The sequence below is a fragment of the Mirounga leonina genome, unplaced genomic scaffold, assembly GCF_011800145.1.
Source record: "Mirounga leonina isolate KUSES-001 unplaced genomic scaffold, KU_Mleo_1.0 Mir_53, whole genome shotgun sequence".
NCBI classification, from domain to species: domain Eukaryota; kingdom Metazoa; phylum Chordata; class Mammalia; order Carnivora; family Phocidae; genus Mirounga; species Mirounga leonina.
Genome location: NW_023270807.1, coordinates 52,180,570 through 52,189,657, shown reverse-complemented (window position 1 = coordinate 52,189,657; position 9,088 = coordinate 52,180,570). Strand labels below are relative to the sequence as shown.

The following is a 9,088-nucleotide window of genomic DNA, read 5'->3' as shown; positions in this document are numbered from 1 at the left end:
AGATGAACAAACCCTAGAGAATATGTCTTCCGATTATCTTCAGAACTGTCTTATAAGGTAAAGCAAGGGGCATGATATCAAATGTAAATTTGGATCAGTGCCATAAATATAACACAATAAAAGCAAGAGCAATTTTTTAAAATTAAGATAAATATAAAATATATTTTTAAAAAATCTTTAAAGGGTAACTGACTGTCACAATAAAATTAGTAACAAGGTATTTTGGAAATTATACAGAGAATAATGTATGAAACTAACTCAATATATGGGAGTTGAGAAATAAAGGATGATGTGTGATAAGCAAATATGGGTCATACTGGAAAGTAATGGGAGGCTGTTTTAACATTTGAAATTAAACCAATATAATTCACCAAATTAGCAGAAATAAGGGGGAAATATGGAATAATATCAATTAAGGTAAAAAACTGAAAAAATTCCACATCTGTTATATTTTTAAGTATTTAAATTCTAGTTAGTTAACATATCATGTAATATTGGTTTCAGGAGTAGAATTTAGTGGTTCATCACTTACATGTAACACCCAGTGCTCATCACAATTAGTACACTCCTAAATAGCCATTTAGCCCATCCCCCAGCCACCTCCCCTCCAGCAACCCTCAGTTTGTTCTCTACAGTTAAGAGTCTTTCATGATGAAATAAAAAAGAAGAATGTCTACCCAGAACCTACAGCAAGTATTATACATAATGACAAAATTCTAGAGGCTTTCCCAATAAAATCATGAATAAAACATGAAAAAAAAGGAGTCTCTTAATGGTTTGCCTCCTTTTTTTTTTTTTTTCCTCTTCTCTTATGTTCATCTGTTTGGTTTCTTAAAGTGCACATATGAGTGAAATCATATAATATTTGTCTTTCTCTGACTGACATATTTTGCTTAGCATTATACACTCTAGCTCTATCTATATCCTTGCAAATGGCAGGATTTCATTCTTCTTGAGAGCTGAATAATATTCCATTGTGCATATATATATTATATATAAACCACCACTTCTTTATCCATTCATCAGTCGATGGACATTTGGGCTCTTTCCATAATTTGGCTATTGTTGATAATGCTTCTATAAATATTGGGGTGCATGTGCCCCTTGAATCAGTATGTTTCTGTCCTTTGGGCAAATATCTAATAGTGCAATTGCTGGATCCTAGGGTAGTTCTATTTTTAACTTTTTGAGGAAACTCCATACCATTTTCCAGAGTGGCTGCACGAGTTTGCATTCCCACCAATGGTGTAAGAGGGTTCCCCTTTCTCCACATCTTTGCCAACATCTGTTTTTTCCTGTGTTGTTAATTTTAGCCATTCTGACAGGTGTAATGTGGTGGTGTCTCACCATGGTTTCCATTCTCATTTCCCTGATGATGAGTGATGCTGAGCATCTTTTTATGTGTCTGTTGGCCATCTCTATGTCTTCTTTGGAAAAATATCTATTTATATCTTCTGCCCATTTCTTAACTGCATTATTTGTTTTTGGGTTGTTAAGTTTGATAAGTTCTTTATAGATTTTGGATACTAACCCTTTACCAGATATGTCATTTGCAAATATCTTCTCCCATTCCATGGATTGCTTTTTAGTTCTATTGATTATTTTCCACATATATTCTTTAAAACAAAACAAAACAACAAAAACAAAAACCAAAGCTAACAATACTTAATGATGAAAAATTGAATGCTTTTGCCTTACATTGGGAACAAGGTAAGGATACTTACTGTCAACATATCTAGTTATTGTGAGTCCTAGCAAGTCCATTAAAGCAAGACATATTTAAAAGATCATTTTTAAAAAGTAGAGATTGAAAGGAAAATATATAACTATTCCTTTTCATAGGTGATATGAGTATCTATATAGAAAATCACAAGGATTCTATAAAAACAGATCCTAGAATTAATGTGAGTTTGCCAATGTTGGCATATAAAAGGTTAACATATAAATAACAATCATATGTCTACACATTCTCAATAGATATTTGAAGCAAAAAATACAATTTATAATAACCTAGCAAATGAAATACTTAGGCATAAGTCCAACAAAACATTTGCAGGATGTGTATATGGAAAATTATAAAAAAATATAAAATTCAAAGAAAATTTAAACAACTGGAGACAAATTCAGTATCCATGAATTGGAAACCCAACATTTTTAATATGTCAATTTTCCCCTAACTGATCTTTAGATTTACTGCAATTCCAACTGTGGAATCAGAAAATCATGAGCATATGGGGAAATTTAGAGCATTTGATACTTATATAAGGAAAGAAGAAAACTAATTAAAATTAATTAATTCCCCAGGAAGAATTTCTGTAGATATTGACAAGATGATCCTAAAAGTTATATGGAAAGACAAATGAGCTAGACTAAAAAAAATGAAAAAGAAAAATGTTCCAAGGTTTACTGATTTTAATACTTAGTGAGTGGTTATTATCAATTAAGATACTATGGTTATAGGAAAGTTTATGTACCTGTTGATTAGAATAGACAGTCTACCGTACTCTGAAAACTATAAAACACTGGTGAAAAAAATTGAAGACAACACAAACAATGTAAAGATATTCCATGCTCATGAGTTGGAAGAATTAACATTATTAAAAGACCCATACTACCCCAAACAATCTATATGATGCAATAACTATCAAATTCCAATGGCATTTTTCACAGAACTAGAACAAATAATACTAAAATTTGTATGGAACTGTAAAAGAGCTTGAATAGTGAAAGCAATTTTGAGAAAGCAGAACAAAGCTGGAGGCATCAAAATCCCAAATTTTAAGATACACTACAAAGCTATGCTAATCAAGACAGCATGGTACTGGCAAAAAGTAGACACACAGGTCAATGGAACAAAATAGAGAGCCCAGAAATAAACCTATGTTTATATGGTCAAATAATCTATGACAAAGGAGGCTAGAATATGCAATGGGGAAAAGACAGTCTCTTCAATAAATGGTGCTAGGAAAACTGGACAACTACATGCAAAAGAATGAAACTAGATCACTTTCTTACAACATACACAAAAATAAACTCAGAGTGGATTCCTAAACGTGAAACATAAAACCATAAAACTCCTAGAAGAAAACATAGGCAGTAACTTCTTTGACATCAGCTGTCACAACATTTTTCTAGATATACCTCCTCAGACAAGAAAAACAAAAGCCGAAACCTAGTTTGCGGTGACATGGCTAAACGCACCAAGAAGGTCAGAATCGTGGGTAAATACGGGACCGTTATGGTGCCTCCCTCAGGAAAATGGTGAAGAAGATTGAAATAAGCCGGCATGCCAAGTACACTTGCTCCTTCTGTGGCAAAACCAAGATGAAAAGACGAGCTGTGGGGATCTGGCATTGTGGCTCCTGCATGAAAACCGTCGCTGGTGGCACCTGGACCTACAACACCACTTCTGCTGTCACAGTGAAGTCTGCCATCAGAAGACTGAAGGAGTTGAAAGACCCATAGAAGTTTCACCATTTGAAACATTGCTAGCCTATAATAAATAGGTTAATTTATGTAACAAAAAAAAAAAAAAGAAAAGAAAAACAAAAGCCAATATAAACTATTGAGACTACAGCCCCAAAAAGGTTTTTGCATGACAAAGGAAACCACCCACAAAATGAAAAGGCAACCTACTGAATGGGAGAAAATGTTTGCAAATGCTATTTCTGATATCAGTTAATATCCAAAATGTATAATGAACTAACTCAACACCAAAAGAACAAATAATTAAATTAAAAAAGTGGCAGAGGACCTGAATAGATATTTTCCCAAAGGAAACATAACACATGTCCAACAGGTACATGAAAAGATGCTCAACATCACCAATCCTCAGAGAAATGCAAATCAAAACCACAAGGAAATATCACCTTATGCCTATCAGAATGGCTAGAATCAAAAAAACAATAAACAAGTATTGGTGAGGTTGTGAAGAAAAAGGAACTCTCACGCACTCTTGGTAAGAATGTAAGTTGATCCAGCCACTATGGGAAACAGTAGGGAAGTTTCTCAAAAACTTAAAAATAGAAATACCATATGATCCAGTAATTCTACTACTGGGTATTTACCCAAAGAAAACAAAAACACAATTTGAAATGATATATGTACTCCTATGTTTATTGTAGCACTGTTTACAATAGCCAGACTAAGCAAGAAACCCAAGTACCCATCAACAGATGAATGGATAAAGGTGTGGTATTGTGTGTGTGTGTGTGTGTGTGTATAATGGAATATTACTCAACCATAAAAAGAAATGGGCTCTTGCCATTTGTGACAATGTGGATGGACCTAGAAGGTATTATGATGAGTGAAATAAGTCAGGGAAAGACAAGTTCTATATGATTTCACTTATTTATATGTGGGCTCTAAAAAATAAAAGAAATGAATAAAAAAAACCAGAAACAGAGACATAAATAGAGAAATAATGATTGCTAGAACAGAGGAGGCTGAAGTGATGGGCAAAATCGGTGAAGGGGAGTGAAAGGTACAGGCTTCCAGTTATGGAATAACTAAATCATGGTGATAAAAGGTACACAATAGGAAATATAGTCAATGGTACTGTAATAGCATTGTATGGTGACAGATGGTGGCTACACTTGTTACAGCATAACATGTAAATTTCTCGAATCACTATGTTATACACCTGAAACTAATGTAATGTATGTCAACTATGCTTCAATTCTAAAAAGGATAGTCTAGAAAGAAATTTACAGAAATATGGTCAATAGTTGTAACAAAGAAACAAAGGCAATTCAATTGAAAGAGGATAATCTTTTCAACAAATGGTATAGAAGCAATAAACATTCATATGCAAAAAATGAACCTTGATCTATCCTTCACATTTCATACAATTAAATTTACTATATATAAGTTATACCTTCAATAAACCTGACTGAAATTATATAAGAACAGTATGATTTCCTTTATTTCTTTTACAATAATATATTCTGTACAGATAAATGTGTGCATACACATAGAGTAGTTCAGAAATATACCCAATAAATATGTAATTCTAAGTATATTGTGACTGGGAGTGGTGGTCAAATGAAACTGGACTTTTTATGAATATTTAACAACATTAACTCAGTGCCTGCTATATGGTGGCACTTTTCAAAGGCTTTACACATATTAACTCATTTAATTTTCAAAGAAACCATTAAAGGTAGATACAATTATCTCTATATTAAAAGGAAATTAAGACACAAGATAAAAAATAACTTTGATGACATTACATTTATTGGTAGATTGGTCATTCAAATCCAGACAGTCTTACTCAAGTGACAGGCTCTTAACTGTGAAGCCACATTGCATCTGTGCCACATTTCACTTCCACTCTGAACTTCTACAAAAGTGAAATTCTAAATCACCTATGGAATAAATAAACCAGTATGGACAGGAAAAAGATATGCCGCAGTGTCTCAAAGTCTCTGAGTGGGCTTTTAAAATAGGTTACTAAAAGTAAGTCATCAAAACATATGAGCAGAAATCATACACAGGCTTTATCAATTACCACTGTTGAGACATTTGGGGGCAAAAGAAATGCATTACATTAGAATTTACTGATACAAGTTTTATTTCTCTTCAAAAGCCCCAATTTTCTTTTGGAAAGCTTTTTTTTTTTTTAAAAGATCTCATTTATTTATTTGAGAGACAGCGCACAAATGGGGGAAGGGCAGAGGGGCAAGCAAACTACCCCTGAGTGCAGAGCCCGACATGGGGCTCGATCCCAGGACCCTGAAATCATGACGTGAGCCAAAATCAGATGTTTAACCTGACTGGGCCACCCAGGTGCCCCTTCTTTTGGAAACTTTTTATAAAAAATCAGTGGTTATTATGTCTTCAAGAACATAGTACAGTTTTACTTGGAAGAGTATACTTTCATATGTGAGGATTGTAGGGGGACAACAAATTGCTAATCTACATACATCATCACCATAGTTTAGGTCTATAAACTATTAAGAAACATGCATCCATGAATTAATAGATACAATGTGTAGAAAAACTAGATAAGCCAGTCTCAAGGACCAGAATCTTGACTACGATGAATAGGCAAAATATTCCCAGTCTAGACATCTACATATGACATCAGGGTGAGGAGGAGAAAGTTTTAATGACTTTATCATTATACCTGTTAATGCCCTTCAGGCAAATACCACCAGGAACATATTTGGAGTCAAATTGCTTTATTGAATCATACAAAAATGGAGACCTCACAATCATAGAAAAGGAAAGTGTTAGAAAGGACTTAAAGGACTTGGGTTTGTGTTAGGTGATTTAGGGCTGAGGTAAAGGAAAAGAGGTTTTTTCATGGATTCTATCAGGTCAGAAAGAAGCAGTACTATATAATTACATATTACAAGGAAGGAAGAATAGAACGTTAAAGATATAATTGCACAAAAAGCACCAGTCACTCACAATAGCTAGGATCGGGAGTTCTTTGGCGTATTTGTGGTTTAGACAATGTTCTTGTTTCTGTTTGTGTTCAAACATGATTATAGAATGGTCTTGTTTTTATCTTGATCAATCACAGTCACAGAGTGACTTGTCTGATATTGGTTTTCTGTGAAATAGTTTATGTTTGTCTCCATACTCTGTCTGTAAGTGCCAGGACGGCATCAGCAAAATGAAACTCTGGGAGCTGATAGTTCAGATCAGCTCCCAGATGTCAGAGGTGGGAGGGATTGTTTCTTTACCAAGATAAAAGAAGGAGTCAAAAAGAATGGTGAACTCATTATTAAAAGAGAACCCCATACATTTTACTCTAAGCCTTACTGAAACTAGTAATAAACAACAAACAATCTGATAAACAATAGGTGTACCAACAATGATTTTCAATTCCCTAATCATTAAAGAACTGCAGAAGTCAATAATAAAAGGTGACAAAGCAATGATTTGTGTTTGGATTCATTCTATTATTCTTCTCTTCCTTGCTATCCCTCTCATATTTTTTGCTGCCTCTGCGCATATGGTTCCTTACCCTGGGATCATCTTATTATCTACAGGAACTTTGCAAGATTTGTTTTTTCAATTGATCAAAGTTCAATGCTAGTAAAAAGCCTCTGTCATTGTTATTTCTACAGAGATTCACAGACTTCTATTGTATCTTTAAAATACCTCTACTAATGTTTTTACTTTTTCTAGTTATAGCTCCGCATACTTCCACTGTGAATGTGTTCCAAATTATTGGGGTCAAACAGACATTGCCCCCCTCTTGCTTTTTCTTTTCTTTACTCCCTCCTTTGCAAAGACAATGCAAGCCATCAAATTCTATTCCTAGTTAGCACAAAGAATTGTCCCCTGACTAGTCCCCAGTATGAAATTATGCCCCATGTACCCAGAAAAATGAATACCTTTATATCCAATTTCCTGACATCTTCCCAGAGTTCAGTAGTTCTTAAATTTTACCATTTATCCACTGAATATGAACATCCCTATCAGAGATATCTCTTTAAGTAACATTTTCTGTCAATTTAGTATTTTGAGTCTTTATTTTCCAAATGTTAGTGTAAAATATATATTTCAAAAGCCCTGATTTGCTTTCCTCCCTCAATCTTTTCACCAAATAGATTTCATGATAAACTTTACAACTTACTGTTGTACTAAAATTTATAGTTACTTAATTGGTGTGTGTGTGTGTATGTGTGTGCAAACAGAGAGTTTATTTGCAATGTTATTTCGTAAGTAAGTTCTTTGGTCTTGTTGCTTATATATTCTTTAAGAAATTGAGTGGTGGGGAGTGGGAGGGATGGGGTGGCTGGGTGATGGACATTGGGGAGGGAATGTGCTATGGTGAGTGCTGTGAATTGTGTAAGACTGTTGAATCACAGACCTGTACCCCTGAAACAAATAATACATTATATGTTAAAAAAAAGAAGATAGTAGGAAGGGAAAAATGAAGGGGGGGGAAATCGGAGGGGGAGACGAACCATGAGAGACTATGGACTCTGAGAAACAAACTGAGGATTCCAGAGGGGAGGGGGGTGGGGGGATGGGTTATCCTGGTGATGCGTTTTAAAGAGGGCACGTACTGAATGGAGCACTGGGTGTTATACGCAAACAACGAATCATGGAACGTTACATCATCAAAAACTAATGTAATGTATGGTGATTAACATAATAAAATAAAATTAAAAAAAAGAATAAATGAGTTAGTTTAAGCCAAGTACATGCAATTATAGTGGCCCATTCAATAAATGTTAACTCTTTCTAAGGGAGGAACATTATTTTTATAATAAAATTACCTTAAAAATTAAAAAAAAAGAAATTGAGTTTCAATCATTATAGATTATCATCATAACTTATGTAACTAAAGAATCAAATCATATCTATAACCTGAGTTATCACTAGAGGAAGAAGCTGTCACTGTATTCCTTTGAAAATGAAGGCTGATTGGCACACATCAAAATGCAAACAAATTCCACTGAGAATAGGCTGTCACTAGGAAAGCAGGCAATTTAAGCGAATAGCTCTGTGTGCGTGTGAGTGTGCACGTGTGTAGAGGAAGAGAGAAGGGACCTGGTTGAACAATGATTTTACAGCACATGTTCCAGAAAGTGACATTTCAAAAGTTAAGTCCTTACCCAATCTCATATTCTTCTATTGTAGTTTTCAATTTGTTTCTGGAAGGATTTGAAAGTACTCAAATCTTCCTGTGTATTACTTTATAGAGTTTTTTTTTTTTTAAAGATTTTATTTATTTATTTGACAGAGAGAGACAGTGAGAAAGGGAACACAAGCAGGCAGAGTGGGAGAGGGAGAGGCAGGCTCCCCGCTGAGCAGAGAGCCCGATGCGGGGCTCGATCCCAGGACCTTGTGATCATGACCTGAACCGAAGGCAGACGCTTAATGACCGAGCCACCTAGGTGCCCCGATTTTATAGAGTTTTTACTCAAATATTAAATGTTTAGAATTTCTGTGTCCAAAGTATGTCAGGAGATCTTCAGTATATCTGGAATATTATATCTGGTATTTTAGAACCTTTGTATCCATAACATACTACTAAATCTTTGGCATGCTTCTGACTCTAATATTATTTATCCTTGCTTTTTTTGTAATTTTTATACTTTCATTACATTAAATTACAAAATTT

The 9,088-nt window shown here is 34.4% G+C and overlaps 1 pseudogene; it reads left to right on the top strand.

The window, feature by feature from the left end:
- Window positions 1–3,187: 3,187 nt before the first annotated feature.
- LOC118001104 lies at window positions 3,188–3,465 on the top strand (annotated as a pseudogene).
- Window positions 3,466–9,088: the final 5,623 nt, after the last annotated feature.